Below are 14,663 nucleotides of genomic sequence, written 5' to 3'. Positions count from 1 at the left end.
AGAATTCACTCGATCGAAGACCAGGCAGAACTACAAAGGGATCTGGACAGGCTGCAGACCTGGTCCAACAATTGGCTCCTGGAGTTCAATCCCACCAAGTGCAAAGTCATGAAGATTGGGGAAGGGCAAAGAAGACCGCAGATGGAGTACAGTCTAGGGGGCCAGAGACTACAAACCTCACTCAAGGAAAAAGATCTTGGGGTGAGTATAACACCAGGCACATCTCCTGAGGCGCACATCAACCAAATAATGGCTGCAGCATATGGGCGCCTAGCAAACCTCAGAACAGCATTCCGACATCTTAATAAGGAATCGTTCAGGCCCCTGTACACCGTGTATGTTAGGCTTATATTGGAGTATGCGGCACCAGTTTGGAACCCACACCTAGCCAAGCACGTAAAGCAACTACAGAAATTGCAAAGGTTTGCATCAAGACTAGTCCCAGAGCTAAGAGGTACGTCCTACGAGGAGAGGTTAAGGGAAATCAACCTGACGACACTGGAGGACAGGAGAGATAGGGGGGACATGATAATGACATACAAAATACTGAGAGGAATTGACAAGGTGGACAAAGACAGGATGTTCCAGAGATTGGACACAGTAACAAGGGGACACAGCTGGAAGTTGAAGACACAGATGAATCACAGGGATTTTTTTTTTTTTTCAACAAGTCGGCCATCTCCCACCGAGGCAGGGTGACCCAAAAAAGAAAGAAAATCCCCATAAAGAAAATACTTTCATCATCATTCAACACTTTCACCACACTCGCACATTATCACTGTTTTTTGCAGAGGTGCTCAGAATACAACAGTTTAGAAGCATACACATATAAAGATACACAACATATCCCTCCAAACTGCCAATATCCCAAACCCCTCCTTTAAAGTGCAGGCATTGTACTTCCCATTTCCAGGACTCAAGTCCGACTATATGAAAATAACCAGTTTCCCTGAATCCCTTCACTAAATATTACCCTGCTCACACTCCAACAGATCGTCAGGTCCCAAGTACCATTCGTCTCCATTCACTCCTATCTAACACGCTCACGCACGCTTGCTGGAAGTCCAAGCCCCTTGCCCACAAAACCTCCTTTACCCCCTCTCTCCAACCCTTTCGAGGACGACCCCTACCCCGCCTTCCTTCCCCTATAGATTTATATGCTTTCCATGTCATTCTACTTTGATCCATTCTCTCTAAATGACCAAACCACCTCAACAACCCCTCTTCTGCCCTCTGACTAATACTTTTATTAACTCCACACCTTTTCCTAATTTCCACACTCTGAATTTTCTGCATAATATTTACACCACACATTGCCCTTAAACAGGACATCTCCACTGCCTCCAACCATCTCCTCACTGCTGCATTTACCACCCAAGCTTCACACACAGGGATGTTAGGAAGTATTTCTTCAGCCACAGAGTAGTCAGGAAGTGGAATAGTTTGGGAAGAGATGTAGTGGAGGCAGGATCCATACATAGCTTTAAGCAGAGGTACGATAAAGCTCATGGTTCATGGAGAGTGACCTAGTGGCGACCAGTGAAGAGGCGGGGCCAGGAGCTTGGACTCGACCCCTGCAACCTCAACTAGGCGAGTGTACACACACACACACACCAAATCTAACCTAAATAATGGATATTGAGAAATATATTTATAATCAATTGTTATAAAATTACATTTGTTTTAGGAGGATGGGGTGATAGATTCTGTAGATTAGGCACAGCATTTTTAACCTAACGATATGCTTGATAGACTACACCCTCTGGCTACCCATGTAATCCAATGTTACGTATTATGAACGTTTAAATTTTGGAATTGCAGGTGCTCAAATTGTAAATCTTATACAGTGGACTCCCGGTTTACGATATTATTTCATTCCAGAAGTATGTTCAGGTGCCATTACTGAACGAATTTGTTCCCATAAGGAATATTGTGAAGTAGATTAGTCCATTTCAGACCCCCAAACATATACATACAAACGCACTTACATAAATACACTTACATAATTGGTCGCATTGGGAGCTGATCGTAAAGCGGGGGTCCACTGTATTTGTTAAATAATGAAAAGCAGGGGTTATACATTTAAAGTGTGTGTGTTGTTGCAAGCATGTATGTACTGCTGTGTTATGGTCTGTAGTATATTTATGTACTGCTGTGTTATGATCTGTAGTATATTTATGTACTGCTGTGTTATGATCTGTAGTATATTTATGTACTGCTGTGTTATGATCTGTAGTATATTTCTCTCTGAAAATTATTAATCACTAAAATTTTGTTAAGATAAATTAATGGTAGTGTATAGACTCCTACAAGAAGGTCATTGGTTCGGTGTGTTTTGTTCATCCGATTTCAAAAGTGTAGCAAATGTCTGTTAAAAGCGCAAGAACTCATTAAAATGTGCAGCAGAGAGAGTAAAAGAAAAATTTAAATTTTATAATCTTGACTCTATAAACTTCTAGAAAATAATGAATATATAATGGGTCTTTATTGATCCAAAAAATATCATTTGATACAGTAGACCACAACATCCAGCTGCTTTAACCAAAACATAATGAAATCAGAGGTTATGCTTACATATACATACAAAGTCCTTCTTTAATACAAGACACCAACATAAGACCATTAATGACAGTACACTACTTCATCAACTTGACAAGCCCATCATTAACAGTGTTCAAGACATCTACTTGGATGATAACCAACAAACTCAGTACTCATTTGAACTTAATGGTTAAAAAAAATATATACATGAATGATAAAATGAGTGAAATTGATGTGTTTAAGGCTTTTGAAAAGGTTGACCACAGTATCCTTCACAAACTTAATCAGTACAAACTTGGAGGGCAAACATACACCTAATTTAAATCCTACTTAACAAATAGACAATAGCACATAGTCATAATGGTATTTGCTTAACTAGCAAACCAATCAAGTGTCCCCAAAGGTTGCAGTCTGGGCCCTCTTCTCTTCCTTGTCTATATCAGTGACTTACTAAATGCCACCTAGAATTAAGCCATTACTCTTTGCTAATGATACAACTTATGCATAACATACTCACCCTTAATTCAGAAAAACATATTCTATATAGCTTTTGGGAATAAACCCTGTCCACAATTAGACACCAAAATTAATGAATCCAAAGTAGAGAAGAAAGATGAGAGTAAGTTCCTAAAGCTGCTTGTAGATAAATTAAAATTTAGTACTCATACACAGCTCATTTCAAAAGTATAAAAAAATTTTTTTTTAAAGACGCCAGTTGTTTCCCACTGAGGCAGGGTGACCTGAAAAAAGTAGAAACACTTTTATCATCATTTACTCCATCACTGTCTTGCCACAGGCATGCCTACACTACAGTTAAAAACCTGCAACATATCAACATCCCTTCTTCAGCGTGCAGGCACTGTACTTCCCACCTCCAGGACTCAAGTCTGGCTAACCGGTTTCCCTGAATCCCTTCATAAATGTTACTCTGCTCACACTCTAACAGCACATCGTCATAAAAACCATCTGTCTCCACTTGTTCCTATCTAACACGCTCGCATACGCTCGTTGGAAGTCCAAGCCCCTCGCACGCAAAACTTCCTTTACCCCCTCCCTTCATCCTTTCCTAGGCTGACTCCCTACTCTGCCTTCCTTCCACTACAGATTTATACACTCTGCAAGTCATTCTCTTTTGTTCCATCATCACTAAATGCCTCAACAACCACTCCTCAGACCTCTGAATAATACTTTTAGTAACCCCACACCTTGTAATTCCCACACTTCGGATTCTCTGCATAATATTCACACCACAATATTGCCCTCAGAAATGACATCTCCACTGCCTCCAGCCTTCTCCTTGTTGCAACATTTCACCACCTATGCTTCACACCCATATAAGAGAGTTGGTATAACTATACTCCCATACATTCCCTTTATTTTCTTCAGTCTATACCAACATTCGCCGTCTCTCTCATTTACTCATACCTCACCATTGCAATTTGTGCTTGGTTGTACCTTAGCTGTCTATCTCAAAATTACCACACAAATGGAAGCTATTAGAACTACCTCAAACTCAAATTTTAGGCAATATACAGTACCCTTATTCAAACCTCTAAACCTACTCAATATTAATATAATACTACTCTTTACTCCACATCTTCAAAATACCACACTATAATATTGATGCTGACCTCAAAAACAAAAAACATAGAGACATCATACTCAAAACAAATGCCTCATTGATATTCCTCATGTTTGTATGAACCTCTGTAGATACTTGATGCAAGTAAAAGGTCCAGACACATTGAATAATTTGCCAGATGAATTAAAAATGTATTGTCATGTATGTATACCTGCCATGTCTATTCACGCCAAAGTCATTACAACTCTCACAGCTTAGAAATGTTAAGGCTCAAGACACTGACCCCAGTTTTAAACTTGCTTCTTGGCATGTCCACTCTTACCCAAACAGTTATGTAGCCAGCAGCGAGGATAGGTCACAGACAGACGGCAAGTCATACTTGGCAATAAACCAAAGATCAGAGCAGTCTGTGATATCATTTCCACACCAACCTCTCAAAGACCCCCAGTTAGAGCCAGCCTGACATTCTAACTTAATTAAAACAAAAGCTTTATAAAGAATTTTGTTCTTAATATATTTCATCTGAAATAATTTATAATGTAATTCTGTTAACTCCCATCATACTTTGATGTCCAAGTTATAAATTACACCATATTTCCTTATTTTTTGAAAAATTCAATGTCTTTATTATCACCTCATTACTTCTTTATTTTATGTATAATTCTCTTGTTATGTTTAAGTTTAATAATATAATTACCTAAGTGGTTATTAAAATGTGTTTTAAAATAGTATATAATTTTATATTGTGTTATGTCCTACATTTATACACAGTACATTGTCCAGTTTTTATATTGTAGTACTAGTCCTAGCTTAGACTGCTAAAAATGTTATGCAAAACTATGGGCTTCTCCTTATAAGATGTATGCATTGGTAACCTTCTATTGTAACTAATGTATATTCTTGGTAAATAAAGTGTTTAATATCATCTTCAGACAATTTACTTGCAGTATATTGACCATAGCAGTCAAATACTATAACCAATATTGTATACAATGTCAAGTACATGTAGTTTAAGTTCAAGTTTTTCAAGATATACAAAGTAAATTACATTCTGTTGATTTGTTTTCTGTCAAGCACTATTAACCCTTTGAGGGTTTTCGTCGTACTAGTACGTCTTACGCGTAGGGGTTTTTGACGTACTAGTACTCATAAATTCTAGCGGCCTCAAATCTAGTGGGAGAAAGCTGGTAGGCCTTCATATGAAAGAATGGGTCTATGTGGTCAGTGTGCACAGTCTAAAAAAAATCCTGCAGCACACAGTGCATAATGAGAAAAAAAAACTTTGACCATTTTTTTTTAATAAATCAGCGACTTTGCAGTGTATTTTCGTATGGTATTTGTTGTTGTATTCTAGTTTTCTTGGTCTCAATTTATAGAATGGAAGACATATTACAGAAATAGAGATGATTTTGACTGGTTTTACAAAGAAAGGTGCCTTGAAATTGAGCTCAAAGTAGCCGAAATGTTCGATTTTTACCAAACTTCAAAAGTAAACAAATCGTGCCAAGTGTGCAATACACGTCAACTGGTGAGTCTAATATTCTTTCACAAGTGCACCAATAATATTTATACCATTTTTTACACTAATGCAGTAGTCTGCATAACAGTAAATCTTATATTTTTTGTGAAAATAAAAATTCAAAGTGGAAAGCAAAAGAATATAAGAGGGGTCTTGAGACGTGACTAATGACTAGAGGAAATGTCATTTTAGTGCCAGGAATGTCTTTCTTGTTTATTCTGGACCCTATTCGGAAATTGGCATCTTTTGAATTTTGTGTGAAATTGGCAAAATTGCTAAATTCTGACCACTGTACTGGATAGTTGAATTTCATAAATGAGTGGTTTCTTGCACCCATTCGTTAGAAAAAATGCAGTTCTAGCGAAAAATTCATGTTTTTTGTCGACTAGTACAGTGAAATTGGCCGAAAATAGGGCTCAAAGTGGGCAAAATCGCCGATGCGTAAACATCGCCGAGACCGCTAACTTTGCGAGAGCATAATTCCGTAAGTTTTCTATCAAATTTCAAACTTTTGGTGTCTTTATGATCGGGAAAAGATTCTCTATCTTTTCATAAGAGAAAATAATTTTTTTTTTTTTTAAATTTGGCCGACCCTGAGAACGAGTTTCGGAGAGGGCCTGTTGACCCTCAAAGGGATAGGGATGATGATGATGATGATGATGATGATGATGATGATGATGATGATGATGATGATGATGATGATGATGATGATGATGATGATGATGATGATGATGATGATGATGATGATGATGATGATGATGATGATGATGATGATGATGATGATGATGATGATGATGATGATGATGATGATGATGATGATGATGATGATGATGATGATGATGATGATGATGATGATGATGATGATGATGATGATGATGATGATGATGATGATGATGATGATGATGATGATGATGATGATGATGATGATGATGATGATGATGATGATGATGATGATGATGATGATGATGATGATGATGATGATGATGATGATGATGATGATGATGATGATGATGATGATGATGATGATGATGATGATGATGATGATGATGGGGACAAAAGAGATTGTAAAAATTATTGGGAAAGAAGTTTACCGAGTATACCAGGAAAAGTGTACAGTAGGGTTAATGAAAGAATTAGAGATAAGACAGAGAGCAGGATTACTGATGAACAAGGAAGATTTAGAATGGGTAGGGGATGTGTAGACTAAGTGTTTACATTGAAGCATATAAGTGAACAATATTTAGATAAAGGTATGGAAGTTTTCATTGCATTTATGGATTTAGAAAAGGCATATGATAGGGTGGATAGGGAAGCAATGCAGATGTTGCAAGTGTATGGAATAGGTAGTAAGTTACTAAATGCTGTAAAGAGTTTTCATGATAGTGAGGCTCAGGTTAGGGTGTGTAGGAGAGAGGGAGATTACTTTCCAGTAAAAATAGGTCTTAGACAGGGATGTGTAATGTCACCATGGATGCTTAACATATTTATAGTAAATGCTAGGGTGTTGGGGAGAGGGGTGGAATTAAATTATGGGGAATCAAATATAAAATGGGAGTTGAAACAAATAATTTTTGCTGATGATATTGTGCTTTTGGGAGATTCTAAAGAGAAGTTGCAAAGGTTGGTGGACGAGTTTGGGAAGGTGTGTAAACGTAGAAAGTTGAAAGTGAACAAAGATAAGGGTAAGGTGATGAGGGTATCAAATAAGTTAAGCAAAGAAAAATTGGATATCACATTGGAGGGAGGAAGTATGGAAGAAGTGAATGTATTCAGATATTTGGGAGTAGACTTGTCAGCAGATGGGTTTATGAAGGATGAGGTTAACTACAGAATTGATGAAGAAAAAAAGGCGAGTGGTGCTTTGAGGTATCTGTGGAGACAAAAAACGTTATTCATGGAGGCAAAGAAAGGAATGTACAAGAGTATAGTGGTACCAACACTCTTATATGGGTGTGAAGCATGGGGATGTAAATGCTGCAGCAAAGAGGAGGCTGGAGGCAGTAGAGATGTCGTGTCTAAGAGCAGTGTGTGGTGTAAGTATTATGCAGAGAATTGGTACTGTGGAAATTACTAGGAAGTTTGGAGTTACTAGAAGTACACCTACCATCCGACTTATGACCTGCTCGACATACGACCACTCGACTTACGACCGTGTTTTGTATGCCAAATTTCTGGGAAATAAACAACTCTTTGTGTTGTACATAGTGTTTATCCTAAACCTTACAGTATAAAATACAGTACTAACAGCATAAAAAGTAAAAAATGAAATACCAAAATAAAACAATAAAATAAAATCATTATAAAAGTGCGATGTTGATATTCAGTAGTAAGGTTCGACTTACGTCCATTTTGACTTACGACCGGTTGATTGGAATGAAGCGTGATCGTAAGTCGGATGGTACCTGTATTATTCAGAGGGCTGAAGAGGGGTTGTTCAGGTAGCTTGGCCATTTAGAGAGGATGGAGCAAGATAGGATAACTTGGAGGATGTATAAATCTGTATTAGAGGGGAGGAGGGGTAAGGGTTGTCCTTGGAGAGGATGGAGGGAGGGGGTAAAAGAGGTTTTGTGTGCAAGGAGCCTTGACATGCACCAGGCATGTGTGAGCACATTAGATAGGAGTGAATGGAGACAAATGACTTTTTGGGACCTGATGAACTGTTGGAGTATGAGCAGGATAATATTTTGTGAAGGGATTTACAGAAACCGGACTTGAGTTCTGGAGGTGGGAAGTACAGTGCCTGCACTTTAAAGGAGGGGTTTATGATATTGGCTGTTTGGAGTGACATCTAAACTGTCCTATCTGAGTGCCCCTGCAAAGAATGATGGAAGTGCTGAATGATGGTTAAACTTTTTCTTTTTTTTACTTCACCCTACCTCTGTGGGAGATAGCACATGTGTTAAAAAAACAATTACTGTTTCAATATCATTATGGAAATATGAAATATTATGCAATTTCTAATTTTATTTTAACATGTAGAGAAATCATTTGCACATACAGTACAGTACATGAATTTATTTAAAAAACTGCTATAGACAAAGAACTGTTAATTTAGCAAAGGTTGGCTCACATAAAAAGCTTGACTAGTGTAAAGAGAAAAACAATTATGATAAATCAACTAAGGTATAGTACCTAAATGAAAACTCTGATGACAAAAGAGCATTTAATAAGTGAACTTTAAACAATGTTTGACTATATTTATAACTGCTAAAATGTAATATGAATCACAGAATAAATTAAATCATTACTGTGTTAGTGTGGGAGTCAAACTTGAGGGTTTAAAGGAAAACAACATGTAAGATGTTAATTAAATGGATACAGATGCAACTAATGTGACACCTTATTGTGACAAGATTTCACTCTCCAGGAACTTGGTCAAGCCATCATTTACTTAACATTGTTGGTTATTATTATTATTATTACTAACATGCAAGATCCCACACTAGTGGCAGTGATGAGATCTTCTGTTTCTTTTGAACCCCCAACTCTGAATCTACCCCCAGACTTGACTTTCCCACACTTGTGTACCTTTTTACTGCATAATTTCAATACCTTCTTGTGACTCACTGAGAAATGAGTCCAAGGAAACACTCACCAGCATAATCATTCTACACATTTACAGTTTATTATGCATTAGCTTGCTTGAAAGACATTTGCTGCATCATTAATCTTCAGCATACACTATGCTTCATTCTGGGAGAATGCTAAGCCAGTACAGGTCATAAAGCTCTTGGAGAATGAAAAGTAATCAGATTTGATTCAAGGAAAGGGTAGCTCCAATTCCTTGGATCAAGAGCCCTTTACCAGCATCGAAGTACCTCCCTTGAAAAATTCCTCAGCTTAGAGCTTTACCAATAAAGCTCTACCCAGAGCACAACATTGTCTATAATAAGGTCTTGCTCTGCCCTAAGTATCTTCCTACAATACTTCTCAATAAGACCTGTAACTCCACATTATGTCTGAGCACTAATCACTAAATATACAGTAGAACCCCCGTATCCGGTTTCTACGGTTTCAGTTATCCACGGTTTACCATGACTCCCCCTCAAGGAAGGTTCCTTGATGTTGGTGAGGGGCTCTTGATTTAGGGAATTGGATCTGTGCTCCAGTTCCCCGAATTAAGCCTGAATGCCTTCTACATCCCCCCAGGCGCTGTATAATCCACCGCGTTTAGCGCTTCCCCCTTGATTATAATAATAATAATTTACCATGACCCAAAAATAACCCTTAATATTGCTTAATAATGACCCCAAAGTGCAAAAGTAGTTTTGCTGGCAGTTCTTCAAAGCCTGGGAGAAGCTTCCCATCAGTGAAAAAGTGCTAATTCTCAACTTACTGTGCGTAATTTATCATAGTTACGTATGTAAATGAAAAAAACATATATTGGGGTCACTACTACCTGCAGTTTCAGGTATCCATGGCAGGTCTTGGTATGTATTTCCCCGAGGATACCGGGGGGAGGGGGGTGTACTGTATATATATCACATTCTTACCTACTCACCACACTGATACTGCTAGCCCTTATTTATACATTTCTTATGTTGTCATTACTGCTCCTTGGACATACTCTTCATGATTTTTTTTTTATTTCTTGACACACCAACTGTCTCCCACCAAGGTATGGTGACAAAAGAACTTCAAAAAGAGGAAACACATTCACCATCACTCAGTGTCTTGCCAGAACTGTACTGACATCATAGATCAGATGACCTTCCACACTGCAACCTCCTCATCCCTCCTTTATAATTTATAAATGGTTTTGCTCTATATTTAGTACTAGACCAATTCTCCCATGCAAAAAGTCTGAATTTTACTGATATTCAAGACCTTGGAAAATGTAACAATCATCATTCGTATTTTAGCATTAACTGAAATGTGAATGTTGATTTTCAACAGGTTTGTTTGAGTGTTTGATACAAGTGAGTGGAAGCAAATTTTTTTTTTATGATATGAAGTACTGTTAGAGTGTAAACAAGGTAATATTTATAAAGGGATTGATGAAAACCAATTAAGTGGACTTGAGTCCTGGAGGTTGGTAGTACAATGCCTGAACTTTGAAGGAGCAGCAGGGATAAGTCATTTGAGCTGTGATGTTAGCACGCCTCTGGCAAGACAGTAATGGAGTGAATGATGGTGAAAGTGCTTCTTCTTTTTCAGGTCACCCTACCTCAGTGGGAGATGGCTGGTGTGATAAAAAAAAAATTACTCGCTAAAGTAAATAACAAATGTAGAGAAACTGGCTTAAGTGCATATAGTATGAAACTAACATTGGAATGAACAGGATAGGTGGTGCCACAAGACACATGTATCATCACATACACTATGCCAAACACACCTTCAATCTATCATGCACTTTACACCAATACTCTTAAACTATATGCATGCACCATTATGTCTATTACTATTTTAGTTATGATATGACTTAGATACTGTATCAACACAGTATACTTTATTCTGCAACTTTCATATTTGTTTGGGTGGCATTATCTTATAAGGGCTCTTTATTCTTGACCATTATGAGGAGCACAATAAAAGTTACAATATCAAGGCTAGAACAATTGACAACTAATGATTCTTATACAAAACATTCTTCACGTGAATCTTAAGCCTTACCTTTGTGTCTGTTGATGGCTGCCTTTTCCAGCTGTAATGCTCTAATCACAACACATTTAACTTGATATGACCTAGACTATATTCTAATTTCTCTTCATTTGATTTGTCTTTTTTTTTTCTGAATTATATTTTGATAATAGTCAGGAGAGACCAAAACATCATCTGGTTACTTCTCTAATTTGTGAGTTAGTTATGAAATACTGAGAAGTGTTAAAAGATAGTGATGTTTCTAACTACAGTTCCCAAAGAAATTTTCCCATCTTTGTTAGCCAAACTACTGGAAAAATATTACAAGAATAGTACAGTCTCTCATCCCTTACTTAAAGACTAAATTTTTGCAATCAGACTTAAAATGGGTTTACATAATTCCTAATATATACAGTGGAACCTCAAATATCGAACTTTCTTCGGTCCAGAAGGCTGTTCGAGTGCCTTTACCGAATGAATTTATTCCCATCAGGAATAATGTAAATTAGATTAGTCCATTTCAGACCCTCAAAAATACGTACACTCATAAAAGCACTTACAAAAATACACTTACATAATCGGTTGTGTTGGGAGCAGTTCGATTTTTGAGGTTCCGCTGTATTCACTCCTCATTAATCCACATTCATCAGGATTAGGTGTTGTCTGTTATTTAGTTTTCTTTCAAGCCAAAAAGTAAAAGCAGTATTGCCTAGTATAATGCACCACACAACAACGGTTAAGCAGTGGCAGCAACCCCCATATAAAAATAACTATTAATAATGTAGCTTCAAGACAAGTCCTGCAGCATCTCTTTCCAACCAGATTTCCTTTCCTAAGAATAACAAAAAAAAGCACAATACCGTGACTGGAACGATACACAAATAACCCGCACATAAAAGAGAGAAGCTTACGACGACGTTTCGGTCCGACTTGGACCATTTACGACGACATTTTCGGTCCAAGTCGGACCGAAACGTCGTCGTAAGCTTCTCTCTTTTATGTGCAGGTTATTTGTGTATCATTCCTTTCCTAAGCTCCTCCTATAGAGAAATTCTGGAGCTTTTCCTTTGGTTAAGAAATGCATTTATGTTTATTATCTATGGTTCATAAAACCTCACTACCAGAAAATGCCTTATATAATGTATTCATTCCTAAGATGTGTAAGGTAATGGCTCTGGTATTCCATTACAATATAGCAAAATGTGGGCAAAAATAGTAGACACATTGTCTTGCTAATTAGTGACTGGCAAACAATGTATTGGCTAGTGTGTCTTTATTCCCATCTTCCTCCAGATGGATCACCTATGTCTCTTACAATTCAAAATAATCTTATATTGGCTATGTAATAATTCACAGTTTTAAAGTTACTGTATTCATTACAGTTCAGTATAATTTTATACACTGAAGCAAAGAATAATCTGTATATTTATTCAACAATTCCCATTCTCTAACTTAGAGGAGCTTTTACACGTATAACTAATGACTACAACATTATTTGCAAGTGTATGGAAGGGAGTAAACATACAATGGTGGCTCATGGCATCACCTACATGCAAAAATGTTTACACATTCTCTATCTTACCTACTTCCCTTGTTCACTTGTGTCCTTGCAACTAACTTTTCCTCATTTGACTCTTCTTCCATACTTTGCGATGATAAATGCATGGGAGGTGTCTTCTCACTCACCGAAACAAAACACAGTGATGTGTTACCTCCTTCCGCCAATTAAGAGCAAGAAGTGTCTGCTGTGCCACAGCTTCATGTGGTGAGAGGTATCACTTCACATCAAACTATCCATAGATTTTCTATATATTTCTGACACACACAGCAAGTGAAACTCTTTCATTATTCTAGCGCTTTTGGTTACGTGGAAACTGAATTAATAAGATAAGAATGTATTGCTATGCTGTACCACTAATTCAACACTTTGCTATAATTCTCCTATGAATACTTACTTATCCCTGAACAAAACAAACATGTACAAGACCATAAATTCTAGCATGAGATAGCATCAATAACAAAAAGCTGCTTATAGAGGTTCCCTGAACAGGGGCACTGAAGATAACTTCAGGCACAAATACTGGCCACACATCACACAAAACTACCCCTGAAAAATCTGAAAAGAACTGGCAAGCAAATATTTTTATAAATAAATCTTTATCATTTTTTTTTGGTAATGACTAGGGCCCCTAAGGACAAAGATATCCACTTCTAGTGCAGGAGCTGGAATAGTATTTGCAAGTCAAGACTGGAGTCACTATCACAGATTCAATGAAAAATGGAAGTACCAGGGTTCCCTGACTTATGAGCAAGTTATACCCCTGCTTTTTCAACTTACAAATGAGCTGCTTGATTCAAACTGAACCTATTATTTCAAGAGAAAAGAATACATAAACATTGGTTACATTTCCCATGAATTAATAATTGTGGATAAGTGCTTGTAAAACTTTAACTGATTCCTAGGCACCCCATTATTCAGTGAAGAAGATTCTTAACTCAGGGCATATGGAAGTCGAGGAGTCCCGTATATTTTTTGGCTGGATATGTAAACAAGCTGGGTTTTTGTAACAAACTGGCAAGCATCTGGAGTTATATCTTTTAACTACACTAGAAGCTAAAAGTGCCTACTTAGAAAGTCAATCTCAGGGCTGATGGAATGCCTTTCATGGTGGCCTGGTGGTTAACGCTCTCGCTTCACACGGTGAGGGCCTGGGTTCAATTCCCAGCCAGAGTAGAAACATTGGACGTGTTTCTTTCCACCTGTTGTCTATGTTCCCCATCAGTAAAATGGGTACTTGGGTGTGAGTCGACTGGTGTGGGTCGCATCCTGGGACACTGACCTAAGGAGGCCTGGTCACAGACCGGGCCGCGGGGGTGTTGACCCCCGGAACTCTCTCCAGGTAAACTCCAGGTAAACAATACTCACTCCACTATCATTCCTTTAAAAAAATGAAGACAAAGAACAGGTGCTCCTTCACTCTACAAACAAAATGATATAAACAGTAAATTTCATTCACTTAGCTTAATTATAACTAAAAAGTGTATAAAATTTTAAAAGTCTTTAAGCTTATATATAGAGCATATATGTACAGCATATATATAGTATATATCTATTGGTATTAAAACTTAATTCTAGCTTTGGAAACACTGTCCACATGTACCCATTCAAAATATTCTCTTATAATCCACTCTTTGTTTGTGACATAATGCATACAAGACTGAACTAACATTCGGACACTAGAACAATATGTCAAGTAATAAAAATAATAAAGCACAAACAGAATAAACCAAGAAATGATAAGGTTGTTTTCACTTAACAAAATAGTACGTACTTTGGATATGAGTTATGGTAATATGCTCTGGAAATAACTGACATTAAACATAAGAAAGAAGAAACACTGCAGCAGGCCTACTGACCTATGTGAAGCAGGTCCATCTTAC

The sequence above is a fragment of the Cherax quadricarinatus genome, chromosome 84 (genome assembly GCF_038502225.1).
Source record: "Cherax quadricarinatus isolate ZL_2023a chromosome 84, ASM3850222v1, whole genome shotgun sequence".
In the NCBI taxonomy this organism is placed as follows: domain Eukaryota; kingdom Metazoa; phylum Arthropoda; class Malacostraca; order Decapoda; family Parastacidae; genus Cherax; species Cherax quadricarinatus.
The sequence above is the reverse complement of the archived record's forward strand: the minus strand, read 5'-3'. Positions refer to the sequence as shown.